Source organism: Hyperoodon ampullatus (genome assembly GCF_949752795.1).
Source record: "Hyperoodon ampullatus genome assembly, chromosome: X".
NCBI classification, from domain to species: Eukaryota; Metazoa; Chordata; class Mammalia; order Artiodactyla; family Ziphiidae; genus Hyperoodon; species Hyperoodon ampullatus.
Genome location: NC_136913.1, coordinates 76,624,976 through 76,639,797, shown reverse-complemented (window position 1 = coordinate 76,639,797; position 14,822 = coordinate 76,624,976).

Below are 14,822 nucleotides of genomic sequence, written 5' to 3'. Positions count from 1 at the left end.
ATATTGTTTTTGGTTTTAGTTTTTATTTATTTATTTTTGGCTGCATTGGGTCTTCGTTGCTGCATGTGGGCTTTCTCTAGTTGCCACGAGAGAGGGCTACTCTTCCTTGTGGTGCATGGGATTCTCATTGCAGTTGCTTCTCTTGTTGCAGAGCACAGGCTGTGGGCATGCAGATTTCAGTAGTTATGGTGTGTGGACTCAGTAGATGTGGCTCATGGGTTCTAGAGAGCAGGCTCAGTAGTTGTGGCACTTGGGCTTTGTTGCTCTGCAGCATGTGGGATCTTCCTGGACCAGGAATCAAACCCATGTCCCCATATTGTCCGGTAGATTCTTAACCACTGTGCCACCAGGAAAGTCCCTGAAGTATTTTTTAATACCTTTAGTTTCAGCCTTAAGCTGAAGTGAGTCTCTTTCAGGCAGCACATATTTGGGTCCTGTTTTGTTTTTTTTGTTTTCTTTTTATTTTTGTTTTGTTTTCTGTTTTTAATATATTTATCCACTCTATGCCTGTTGACTGGGAAATTTAATCCATTTGTATTTAGAGTAATTATTGATAGATCAGAACTAACTAATGTCATCTTATTACTAATATTTGCCTGTTTGTAATTCGCTTATTCCTTTCTTCGTTTCTTGTCTTTGTGTGTGTGTGTGTATGTGAATTGATACTTTTCTATAGTGGTATGCTTTGATTCCCTTCCCTTTATCTTTTGTGTACTTATTGTAGGTATTATGCTTTATGGTTACCATGAGGCTTACACAAAATATCTTAGAGATATAATAGCCTAGTTTACACTTATAACAACTTAAATTTAATCACATAAAAAATTTTACCCTTTGACTTTCCTTTTTATATTTTTGTTGTCACAGCTTATATTCTTTGTAGTGTGTATTATGAACATAGTACCTGTACTTATTTTAACACTTTTGATCTTTAACCTTTATACTAGTGTTAAGTAGTTAAAACCCCAACATCTTAAATAATTAGAGTATTCTGAATTTCACTATGTACTTACTTGTACCAGTGTGTTGTCTCTTTTAATATGTTTTCACATTACAAATTACTATCTTTTAGTATCTTTAATTTAAAGAACTCTTTCCAGCATTTTGTGTAAGGCAGGTCTAGTGGTGATGAACACACTTACCTATTTTTTATGGGAAAGTCTTTAACTCTCCTTCATTTTTGATGGAAAATTTTGCTGGAGAGAGTATTTGTTTGGTAGGCAGTTTCTTTCTTTCAATACTTTAAATATGGAATATGTCATCCCATTCCCCCCGCCTCCTGTAGGTTTCTGCTGATAAATCTGCTGACAGCCTTATAGGTGTTTCTTTGTAAGTTACAGCCTACTATTCATTGTTGCTGTGATTTTTGACAGCTTTATTTTATGTGTCTTGGAGAAGCTCTCTTTAACTTGAGTAGATTTTTGGTGACCTATGAGCTTCATAAATTGGATACTCACATATCTCCCCAGATTTGGGAAATTTCAGTCATTATTTGTTTAAATTAAATTGAGATGTAAAAATCACTTGATCATCTCAATAAATGTTAAAAAAAAGCAGTTGACAATATTTTCTCCCATTCTGAGGTTTTTCTTTGCATTTTGTTTATGGCTTCCCTTGTTGTGCAAAAGCTTTTAAGTTTAACTAGATCCCACTTGTTTATTTTTGTTTTTATTTTCATTACTCTAGGAGGTGGATCAAATAAGATCTTTATGTGATTTTTGTCAGAGAGTGTTCTCCCTATGTTTTCCTCTAAAAGTTTTATAGTATCCAGATTTACATTTAGATCATTAATCCATTTTGAGTTTATTTTTGTGTATGGTGTTAGAGAGTGTTCTAATTTCATTCTTTTACATGTAGCTGTCCAGTTTTCCCAGCATCACGTATTGAAGAGACTGTCTTTTCTCCATTGTATATTCTTGCCTCCTTTGTAATAGATTAGGTGACCATAGGTGTGTAGGTTTATCTCTGGGCTTTCTATCCTGTTCCATTGGTCTATATTTCTGTTTTTGTACCAGTACCATACTGTCTTGATTACTGTAGCTTTGTAGTATAGTCTGAAGTCAGGGATCCTGATTCCTCTGACTCCATTTTTCTTTCCTAATATTGCTTTGGCTCTTCAGGGTCTTTTCTGTCTCCATACAAATTTTAAGATTTTTTGTTCTAGTTCTGTGAAAAATGCCATTGGTAATTTGATAGGAATTGCATTGAATCTGTAGGTTGCTTTGGGTAGTATAGTCATTTTCCCAATATTGATTCTTCTAATCCAAGTACATGGTATATCTTTCCATCTGTTTGTGTCATCTTTGATATATTTCATCAGTATCTTATAGTTTTCTGAGTACAGATATTTTGCCTACTTAGTAAGGTTTATTGCTAGATATTTTATTATTTTGGATACAGTGATAAATGGAAGTGATTCCTTAATCTCTATTTCTGATCTTTTGTTCTTAGTGTATAGCAATGCAACTGATTTCTATGTATTAATTTTGTATCCTGCAATGTTACCAAATTCATTCATGAGATCTAGTATTTCTCTGGTACCATCTTTAGGATTTTCTATGTATAGTATCATGTCATCTGCAAACAGTTACAGTTGTACTACTTCTTTTCCAATTTGGATTCATTTTATTTTTATTTATTTATTTTTCTCTGATGGCCATGGCTAGGACTTCCAAAATTATGGTGAATAAAAGTGGCAAGAGTGTATATCCTTGTCTTGTTCCTGATCTTAGAGAAAATGCTTTCACCTTTTCACCATGGAGTATGATGCAGCTATAGTTTTGTCATATATGGCCTTTATTATGTTGAGTTAAGTTCCCTCTAAACCTACTTTATGGAGAGTTTTATCATAAATCAGTGTTGAAATTTGTCAAACCTTTTTCTGCATCTATTTAGATGATCATATAATTTTTATTCTTCAGTTAATATGGTGTATCGCATTTTTTTTTCTGTATGCGGGCCTCTCACTGTTGCAGCCTCTCCCATTGCGAAGCACAGGCTCCGGATGCACAGGCTCAGTGGCCATGGCTCACGGGCCCAGCCACTCCACAGCATGTGTGATCTTCCTGGACTGGGACACAAACCCGTATCCCCTGCATCAGCAGGCGGACTCTCAACCACTCTGCCACCAGGGAAGCCCCTATCACATTTTTTGATTTGCTTATATTGAATAATCCTTACATTTCTGAGATAAATCCACTTGATCAGGTGTTTGATTCTTTTAATGTGCTGTTGGATTTGGTTTGCTATTTTTGTTGAGGAATGTTGTGTCTATGTTTATCAGGGATTTTGGCTTGTAATTTACTTTTTTGGGCATATCTTTGTCTGCTTTTGGTATCAAGGAGATACTGGGAGTATTCCTTCCTCTGCAAATTTTTGAGAGAGTTTCAGAAGGATAGGTGTTAACTCTTTTCTAAATTTTTGATAGAATTCACCTGTGAAGCCATCTGGTCATGGACTTTTGTTTGTTGGAAGATTTTTAATCACAGTTTGAATTACATTACTTATTATTGGTCTGTTCTTATTTTCTACTTCTTCCTGATTCAGTTCTGGAAGGTTGTATTGATATCTTTCTTCAAATTCTTTCCAAGAGTTTGTCCATTCTTTCCAAGAATTATTTTTTCCATTTCTTGCAGGTTTTCCATTTTATTGGTGTATAGTTACAATCTCTTATAGTCCTTTGTTTTTCTGTGGTGTCTGTTAGAATGTCTCCCTTTTTGTTTCTAATTTAGTTTATTTGAATTCTTCCCCTTTTTTTCTTGATGAGTCTGGCTAAATGTTCACCAATTTTGTTTATTTTCTCAAAGAACTAGCTCTTAGTTTCATTGATCTTTATTGTTGTTTTCTTTGTCTCTGTTTTATTTATTTCTGTTCTGTTCTTTATGATTTCTTTCCTTCTACTATCTTTGGGTTTTGTTTGTTAATCTCTCTAGTTGCTTTTGGTGTAAGGATAGGCTATTTATGTGAGATTTTTCTTGTTTCCTGAGGTAAGATTGTATTGCTATAAACTTCCCTCTTAGAACTGCTTTTGCTGTGTTCCATAGGTTTGGATTACCATGCTTTCATTGTCATTTGTCTCTAGGTATATTTTGATTTCCTTGTTGATTTCTTCAGTGATCCATTGGTTGTTTAGTAACATATTGTTTAGCCTCCAAGTGTTTGTGCATTTAAAGTTTTTTTTTTTCTTGTAATTGATTTCTAATCTCATAGAGTTATGGTTGTAAAAGATACTTGATACCATTTCAATTTTCTTAAATTTACCAATGCTTGATTTGTGACCCAAGATGTAATCTCTCTTTGAGAATGTTCCGTGTGCACTTAAGAAGAAGGTGTTTTCTGTTGCTTTCAGATAAGCTGTCTTATAAGTACCAGTTAAGTCTATCTGGTATTATATGTCATTTAAGGCTTGTGTTTCCTTATTAATTTTCTCTCTGGATGATCTGTCCATTGGTATAAGTGGGATGTTAAAGTCCCCCACTATAATTGTGTTATTATTGATTTCTCCTTTAATGGCTGTTAACATTTGCCTTATACATTGAGTTGCTCCTATATTGGGTGCATATATATTTACAATTGTTATATCTTTTTGTTGGATTGATCCCTTGATCATTATGTAGTGTCCTTCCTTGTCTCTTGTAAAAGTCTTTATTTTGAAGTGAATTTTTCCTGATATGAGTATTGCTACTCAACTTTGTTTGATTTCCAGTTGCACAGAATATCTTTTCCATCCCCTCACTTTCAGTTTGTGTGTCTCTAGGTCTGAAGTGGATCTCTTGTAGATAGCATATATATGGGTCTTTTTGTGTATCCATTCAGCCAATCTATGTCTTTTCATTGGAGCATTTAATCCATTTACTTTGAAGATAATTATTGATATGTATGTTCCTTTTGCCATTTTCGTAATTGTTTTGGATATGTTTTTGTAGTTATTTTTTCTTCCCTTCCTCTTTTGTTCTCTTCTTTTGTGTTTCCTGCCTAGAGAAATTCCTTCAGGAATTGTTGTAAATCTGGTTTGGTGGTGCTGAATTCTCTTAGCTTTTGCTCGCCTGTAAATGTTTTAATTTCTCTGTTGAATCTGAATGAGATCCTTGCTGGGTAGAGTAATCTTGGTTGTAGGATTTTGCCTTTCATCACTTTAAACATATCCTGCCACTCTCTTGTGGCCTGCAGAGATTCTGCTGAAAAATCAGCTGATAACCTTCTTGGGATTTCCTTGTATGTTATTTCTTGCTTTTCCCTTGCTGCTTTTAATTTTTTTTTTTTCTTTTCTGACATCTGTTCCTTGGTGGGTGAGTTTGGTCCAGAGACTTGTGCCATTTTTCCCTTGGTAGAAGGTTTGATTGGTGTTATGATGACCAGAGCCTGCCCTAGATGTTGAGCAGGGCCTCCCTTTTGCTCTGTGGTTGTCATTGCCCTGTCAGGGCTGGGATGTGCTCCTTAGCTGTTGGAGTAGAGGACTCCAGATTTGTTTCTTAGTTGTGTTTCTGATCTGTGGTGCAAGGTAGGCAGGATTGGAGCACTCCCACTGGGAGAGAAGACACTGAGTATTCCTCCTCTGGAGCTTTTCACCTGTGAATGTTCTGTTGTATCCCCTTTCACCTGTTGTGTGTGCTCATGAAGTACGCTGTTGTTTCCACTTCTCTCGGTCCTGGCTTAACAGTGGCTATGCCAGTAATTGGTCCTGGTGACTCTCAGGTGTTGTTTTCACCAGGCCACCAGTGAAGGTCCTCTGAGGTCAGGTCCCAGGACAGCAGTAGTCATGCACCTGGACCTGCTGTGGGAGCTATGGAGGCAGCTCAGACTCTGCCTGGCCCAACCCTCAAGTGTACGTGCCCACAAAGACCATAGCTGGTAGAGCCTGAGCCATCTTAGCTGCAGGAGCACTTGTTGCCTTTTCAGATGTTTTACAGGTGCTGAATTTAGGAAGCCATCAATAGAGGGGTGACTCCACAGTTCATGCATCCAAGAGGAGAGATTTCACCTCTTCTTCCTTAGGCACACAGCCCCTGGGGCTCAGCTGTGATTTCAGCCCTTCTTATGGGTTGATTTCCTAGTTGGGGGAGTTATCCGTGCACTCTTGGGAGCACAAGGTGCTTTCAACACCCACTGTCAGATTTCCTAGTCACAGAAGCTCTCTGCCTCCTCCCAGGAGAGCATGGGCAAGTCCTGTGGCCCACTGGTGGAATTCCTAGTGGCAAGAGCTTTCTACACACTTCTGGGTCAGCAGAGGCAGGTCTTGTGGCTCACTGGTTGAATTCCTAGTGGCTGTAGCTGTCCATGCCCTTGTGGGTCCGTGGGGGTGGATCCTGGGGCCTGTGGGTGGGAATTTCTCATGAGGGGAGGTGTTCACGCCCTTCTGGGTCAGCAGGCTCAGGTCCTGAGGCTTACTGGTGGAATTTTTAGCGGCTGGAGCTGTCTATGCCCTTCAAGTTCAGTGGGAGCAGGTCCTGGGGCTTGCTACAAAAATTCCTAGAGATAGGGGATGTCTGCACCCTTCTGAGTTAGTGAGGACAGGTCCTGTGGCCCACTGGCAGAATTCCTAGTGGCGAGGGCTGTCCATGCCTTTTGCATCAGCAGGGGTGGGACCTGACATCTGCCCACAGGTCAGGAAGAGGTGATCAGTGCCTCCCTTTAGAGCCCAAGATGGCAACAGCGACTCACAACCACTGCCAGAGCTCCTGTAGATGGTGTCTTGTTGCCTGGGAGCATTCACAGAAAAAGAAGCTCTTATGGTGGTCTCACCACTCTCCTCATGCACCTCCCAGTAATGGTGCTTTACCTCTCTGGCAGGCCCAGGTTTCTTCCTAGTACCCCCTCAGTTGCTATAGACCTACCTTTTCAGGCTGTTTCTGTACCTAATCCTGGTCCTCTCCCTGGGACTGAGTTCTGGAGTCTGAGTTTCAGCACCCAACACCCACTCACACCAACAGAGGATTGTCAGTTTGGGTAGCACAGGGTAGCAGTGCAACCCTCTGTGCAGGTTACTCTCCATTTTGCCTTCCACAAATTGGTTGCTGCTCTCTCCTCTTAGGCTCTAAAACTCCCCCTCTATGCAGGCTGAACTCCCCACTGGTGAGGAGACTATCCAAGGTGCTGAAACATTTACTCCTTCACTGCTCCCTCCCCCTGGTGCAGGCTCCATCCTGATTCCTTCTTTTTCCTTTTCCTTTTGTCCTACCCAGTTATGTGGATGTTTTCTTGTCTTTTCAGACGTTCAAGGTCTTCTGTCAGCACTCAGTAGCTGTTTCGTGTGAATCGTTCCACTAGTATTTGTATTTTCAAAGTTTCTGTGAAAAGAGGTGAACTCTGCTTCCTACTCCTCTGTCATCTTGATTGGACTCTCCTCTATTGTATTTTTATTTTAATTCATTGTATCCTTGAACTCCAGAACTTCTGTTTGCTGATGTATATCTGATTTATATCTCTTTGTTAAATGTCTCACTTAGTTTGTGAATTGTTTACTGGATTTTGTTGATTGTCTTTCTGTTTTCTTATAGCTCATTGAGCTTCCTTAAAACAGTTATTTTTAATTATTTCTTGTGTAAATTGCAAATCTCCATGTCTTTGGTTTCAGTTACTGGAATATTATTTTGATCCTTTGGTAGTATTATATTTCTTTATTACTTATGTTCCTTGATATCTTGCATTGCTGTCATCTCATATAAAATATCAGCCACCTCCCATAGTCTTTACAAACTGACTTCAGGAGAGAAATATATATTTTTTCAATCCTGTTAGGGATTCTGAGGCTTTCTCAGATCTTCTGTGGGTACAGCTTCTCTATGCGTTTTGCTCCCTCTTATGGCAGAATTATTAAGCCTATATGCCTTCCCTAAATCTTGTTAAGCACCAGTCTAGGTGCTTACAGGCAAACTTTGCTTTTCCAAGGGTGGGGTAAAGTTCAGTTTGTGGTCTTTCCCGGTCCTGCAGATTTGTGCTGGCTTTCTGTTCATGCTCATTCAGTGTTTTCCAAAGCTTACTCTTACCAGTGCTGTTAGGCTTACATAGGAAGATCCAGCTACAAGCTGAGGGGTTTGTGGATGAGTCACACAAAGTACTGGGATTGCCCATGGGCCAGTTAGGGGGATCTGTGGGCAAGGCATCCCAGTGGTGTATGGGCGGGAATTTTGATGGAGTGCAAGATGTAATTAGTATTAGAGTCTGCTTTGCTTTATTGCCCTACAAGAGTCCTGTCTGCTGCTCTCCCAGTAATTCAGCTCACAGATCAGTACTCTGTTTGGGGCAAGAGAGAAAAGGTACTCTTTTTCAGCATTCTGTTCAAGTAGGGAATCTGGGCGTTCTTGCACACATTTTTACTTTCTCCCTGGGAGAAATGGGACAAGAAGTTCTGTTGATACTGAGCTGTGCTGCTTTGTAGAAGGGCTGATGAGGGTAAAGTGAAATTTTTCCTCTTGCCCCTTCTAATGTGTCCAAATTCAGATTAAGTTTCTAAATTAATTCCAGGATTTGTGGAAATGTTCTCTAATCTGATTAGATTTATAGGCACTAATGATTCTATTTTGAGATATAAAGAGAGTTGTGGCATGTTGTGACAAGAGAGATGCAAAATATCATTATTGTATATTTTAATCTAATATTTATAAAATATAAGGGTTTTGTTTACCATGTATATAATATTTTTAGAACATCGTTTTCAGACTAATGAGCATAATGAGATTGGCTGGTATATTTCTGGAAAAATAGGGAAAGAAAAGGATGAACCCAGTGATTTTAATTCCCAGGTTAAATACTGCATAAATGACCTGAAAATGTCCATATTCACTCTGAAAGAAACCTTTATAGTCTCTGGCTTCAGGACTAAGATTGCTGAAAACCAAACTCAGAGTGTTATTCTTCAAGTGGCTAAATTACAGCATAAATTGAACGTCCACCTGGAGAAGCTGTCTGCTATTAAATTGAAGGCATTGATTGGGAAGAAATAGAATCCTGAAAGTTGGAATCAGGACATCTGTGAAGACCATGATTAAGCTGGGGACATCGAGTCCCTAAATTATGGTGAGTATTTTTCCCCTGTATAAGTAACTTATGCATCCTTATCTGAGGAGATTAACTTTGCTTTGACTGAAAAAGAAATTGAAATTATCTCTTCTAATGTCATTGCACTATACTACAAAATACTGCTGATTTTCCTCAGGATCCATTCACACAATCCCCTGTTTCTTGACCTATAACTAAAGTTAAGTCTCAGCAGACTCTCAAAGGTGAAGTACAATGTTGACTCATGAGAAGGTACACTACATTCCAGAAAAGCTACATAAATTTTCCTATTTATTCATATGTGAGATAATGGTTGAAAGAACATAGAGTTAGATTAAGCTGAACTTATTGATATGGGGCCATTAATAGAGAATCTGGATTTAATATTATAGATTTGGAGGAGGATTAGAAATGGCTCTAATAGTTTTTTGGTTGGTTGGCTGAAACATGGAACAAAAGGTAGCCCACAGCAATTGGAAATGAAATGTCATACATGCCTTTATATATTACAGAGGAAGGGATACAAAGGCTTACGGAAATTGGAATTTTAGAGTACATTTTTCATTTAAGATCTACTCAACTTTCCTGGGAGTGTCCAGAGGACACACCTTTTACCATGATTATGAAAAATAAATTTGTGAGAGGTGCACCAGCATCCTTGAAAACCCCATGATTACCCTTTTCTTTAGGCCAGATATTAGAATGGTAACTGTGGTCTCTGAATGGAAACATAAATGAAATGGGAATAATTTCATCCTAGGGTGGTAAGGGTCAATTTGTGGCACTTAATTGTGTCAAAGGAAAGGTGGACATGATTGTCATAGTGTATATTAAAAGCAACAATCATAATAGTCTGAATCTTGTAGACCTATGGCATTGATAATGGTGTTCCTAGACATGAAATAGATAGGAAATGTATAAGTTCTTCCTTGAACTGTATAAGAAGAAATGTTCCAGGTAAATTGAACAAAAGTCTAACTTGAATCATAAAAACATATCATCATGCATCTCAGTGAATTCCTAAGATTTTGCTAGTTTCAGACCCAGAACTCCTTGAATAAAGGAAGCCCAAGTCCACTTGAAGAAGGACTGTGCCACACTACTACACATTCACACTGATAATCTTTTCCCCAACTTTCTCCAAAGAGACCTATAGCCTTTTACCAGAATGACTGGGCATGGGGAGAAAATGAAATAATCAGACTTTTTGGAGGTTATTGGACACTGGTTCTGAACTGAGACTGATAACATCACTCTGGTACACTAGAGTAAGGGTTCATAGAGATCAAGTGTTCAATTTAGTTTTAACTACAGTTCATGTCACAGGGTCCAGGGGGTCTCCCAAACCATCCTCTCATTAAGTTCCCAGTTCAGAAATGAATAATTGGTATAGGCATACTCAGCTATTGGCAGGATTCCCTTTGGCTTTCCTAGCCTATGCTATGTGGGAAAGGCCTTAGAATCGCCTCTACCTGGGAAATTTCACTGAAGTTTTATAAGCCAAACTCAGTGATGATTCCTATTGCAGTGATGTGACAGATATGGTTCCATTGCTTAATCCCCACATCTTCTGTTACCTGATATGCAGCTATTGATCTGGCAAATGCCTTCTTATCCATACTTGCTAGTAGGTACTATCAGAAGCAGTTTCCTTTCAGCCAGAAAGGCCAGTTACATAACTTTACTATATTCCCTCAGAGGTGTATTAACTATCCAGTCCATGGCTTAATTTAGTTTTCAGAGATCTTAACTTTACCTTCCACAAGATGTCACACTGGCCCATAACACTGATGACATTATGTTGATTGGACCTAAATCAAGAAGTAACAACTAACCTAGACTTATTTGTTAGACACTTGCATATAGAAGGTGGGAAATAAATCTGACAAGAAAGATCAAGGACCTTCTACCTCACTGAAATTTCTGAGGGTCCACTGGTATGTGGCATGTCAATCTGTCCCTTCTAAGGTGGAGGACAAATTGTTGCATGTGACAACTCCTACAATCAAAACAGTGACACAGTGACTTGTGGGCCTATTTGGATTTTAGAGGCAACATAGTCCTTATCTGTGTGTGCTGGTCTGGCCCATTTACTGAGTGACCCAAAACTGCTAGTGTTGAGTGGAGCCCAGAACAAGAGAAGAGCCTGAAACAAAACCAGCTGCTGTGCAATCTTCTCTGCCACTTGGGCCATATCCTCCAGAAGATCCAATGGTGATTTAAGTATCAGTTGCATATATGGATGGTTTTTGGAGTCTTTGGAAGGCCTCTATAGGTAAATACCTTAAGGTACTAAGCATGATACCTTAAGATTTTAGATCAAAGTTGTGCCATCTTTTGAGGATAACCACTTTCCTTTTGAGAAACAACTTTTAGCTGGTCGTGGGGCTTTAGTAAAGATGGAACCATGAGCCACCAAGTTACCATGCTACCTGTCTGAGCAGCCCACCATGAAGTAAATGTTATCTGACCCACATATAACATTGGGTATGCATAGCAGCACTACATCATCAAACGGAAATGGTATATATGAGACTGAGCTCAAGTGGGCTTTGAAGGCGCAAGAAAGTTACATCAAGTAGTGGCCCAAATGTCCATGTTCCCCTGTCCTGATACACTATATTCTCTCTGCAGGCTGCGCCTGGGGCCTCATAGACAATTTACTGCAATTAACCGACAGAGCAACAGAAAACACAGGCCTAGTTTATAGATGATTCTGCATTATAGGCAGGTACAACCAGAAACTGCACAGCTATACAATACTACAGTGTCTTTCTGGGCATCCCTGAAAGACAGTGGTGAAAGGAAATCCTCCCAGTGAGCAGAACTTTAAGCAATGTACCTGGTTGTTTATTTTTCTTAGAAGGACAAATTATCAGATATACAATTACATATTGATTCAAGGTCTGTGGCCAGAGGTTTCTGTCGATGGTCATTGATTATGCAATGAACATGATTGGAATATTGGTAAGAAGAATGTCTGGGAAAAAGGTATATGGAGAGACTTCTCTGAATGGACAAAAGTGTGAAGATATTTATATTCCAGTTTAATGTTCAACAAAGGGTGACTTCATAAGATGGAGATTTTAATAATCAAGTAGACAGCATGATTGGTTCTCTAATACCAGCCAGCCTCTTTCCCCAGCAACCCCTATCATCATCCAATGGTATCATGAACAAAGTGCCCATGGTGGCCGGGATAAAAGTTATGCCTCATCTAAGCAACATGGATTTACACTCATCAGAGCTGATCTAATTATGGCCACTCTTGAATGCTAATCTGCTAGCAATGGAGACCAGTACTGAGCCCTTAATTATAGAACCATTCCTAGGTTAATATGTTATCTATCCGGTTACCAGTTGATTAAATCGAACCTCTTCCGTAATAATAAAGGTAGAGTTTTGTTCTTACTGTAATAGATATTTACACTGGTTACAGTTTTGCCTTCCCTCTGTGTAATGTTTCTGCCAAAACCATCATCCATGCACTTGTATATCACCTTATCCACCACCGTGTTATTCCACACGCATTGTTTCCGGTAAAAGAATGCATATCACAGAAAATAAAGTGTGCAATGGACCCATTGTTATAGATTTCACTGGTCTTACCATGTTCCCTATCATCCTGAAGCAGTGGCTTGACTGGACAGTGGAATGTCCTTTTGCGAATTCAGTTACAGTGCTATCTAGGTGGCAATACCTTGCAGAGCTTCTTCAGGAGGTTGTTTATGCTCTGAATCAGCATACAGTATATGGTGCTGTTTCTCTCATAGCCAGGATTAATGAGTCCAGGATTCCAGAAATGAAAATGGGAGTTCATTATTCCCCAGCGTTATGCTCAGCTAGTCTAAAGGTCTTATTTTCAAAGGGAGAAATGGTCCTAGCAGGGGACACAATAATGTTTCCATTGAATTGAAAGTTAAGACTGCCACCTGGCCACATTGGGCTCCTCATACCTCTGAATCAAAAGGTAAAAAGGGGTTTTTTTTGTGCTGGCTAGAGTAATTGATCTTGATTTCCAATGGGAAATGTACTGCTACTCTGCCATGGAGGTAAGGAGGTGTGTCTGGAATACAGGAGATCCCTTAATGCATCTTTTATTATTACCATAAACTGTGATTAACATCATTGGAATATTATAACCCATTTAAGGCAAAGTTACTAATGGCCCAGGACTTTCAGGAATGAAGATTTGAGTTACCCCATTAGGTAAAGAACCATAAGCAGCTGAGGTGCTTACAGAGGGTAAAGGAATATAGAGTAGGTAGTGGACAAAGGCAGTTTTACATAACTGCCGTGACTACATGACTGGCTATGGAAATGAGACTTGTTTTTGTCATGAGTATTTTTTTCTTTTTTTAATAATATATTTATGTGTGTAATATATATAATTACTATACAACTTAATGTGTGTAATATGTATATATATTATATAATATAAATGTGTTGACTATATAATAATTAAATATTTTTAACTTTACATATAGTAATTAAATTGCAGGATATCAAGAAAAGAATGAGCATCACACAAGGACTTTGCATCCTCTTCTGGGGAAAGGGTGGTGTGTTTTTGTTGTACATAGGATAGTTGTGTCATGGTAGGCAGAATCTTAATCTTATTACTGTCTTTATTTGGATATGAAGTATGGTTTAAGGAGATGCATATGTGTGCCAAGTTGACAAGGGGTGGACTTGTGGTGGTTAATTTTATATGTCAACTTGGCTAGGCTATGTACGTGATTATTTAATGAAACATATCTGGATGTTCCTGAAAATATTTTTTCTATAAGATTAACATTTAATTTAGTAGACTTTGAGCACAGATTATCCTCCATAATATGTGTGGAAGGAAGAGCTTATCAAATCTGTTGAAGGCCTTAAGAAAAAGATTGGCCTCCCCTGAGGAAGAGGGAATTCTACCAGCACACTTTCACATTGCCTTAGGGCTTGAGCAGCAGTATGAACTTTACCCTGGGTCTCCAACATGTCAGACTACCCTGCAGATTTTGGAATTGTCAGCCTCCAAAATTGCATGATTAAATTCCTTAAAACAAATTTATCTCTCCATACACACACGCTCACGTACACACACGCACACACACATACACACACAATTCACTTCATTCTGTTTATCTGGAGAACCGTTAATACTATAGGGATCAAATACCATGATCAGCCCAGATTAATCACAAATCATTGCTGGGATGGAAAAAAGCCCAATGTTTGCATAACGCAAGGTCTTGTAATACTGGAACAAAATTGAGTATTTGTTAGCAAAATAATAATAATAATAATAAATGTGATGAAGTTTATGCTAGGTAGCAACAAATAGTGTCTGTTATAATTACATTTTGGATGTTTTCAACTTTGTAAAGTTGACTACTTTTACTAAGCAGAAGTTTGTATCAATAAAGTACATTTATTCTTCAATAAGGAAACACAAATGGCTAGACTTTCTTCTTACTTTCTAAGCTCATCTCCTTTCCTGTAAAATTTGCTTCTCAAATTTAGTTTCCCTTCTAGAAGAATGGGGAAAGGGTGGCTGTAGAGAAAGAAAGTCTCAGATTCTATGGTGCTTTGTTTTAAATCATGAATATAAGCATATTTGTACCAACAGCTAAAAAACAACAGCAACAGTTACTTTTTGAGTGCCAATTATGGCCACGACCTTGGGATATAGCAGTTAATAAAATAGAAAAGGAAAAACAGCTTCCATGGAGGTTACTTTCTAGTGAGGAGATTCAGTGTGTTAATCTCTAATGTGCCAAATCAGTAACTCCCTCCTTCTGGTTCTTGTAGTATTTTTTTAACAGTTTTGTTGAGAC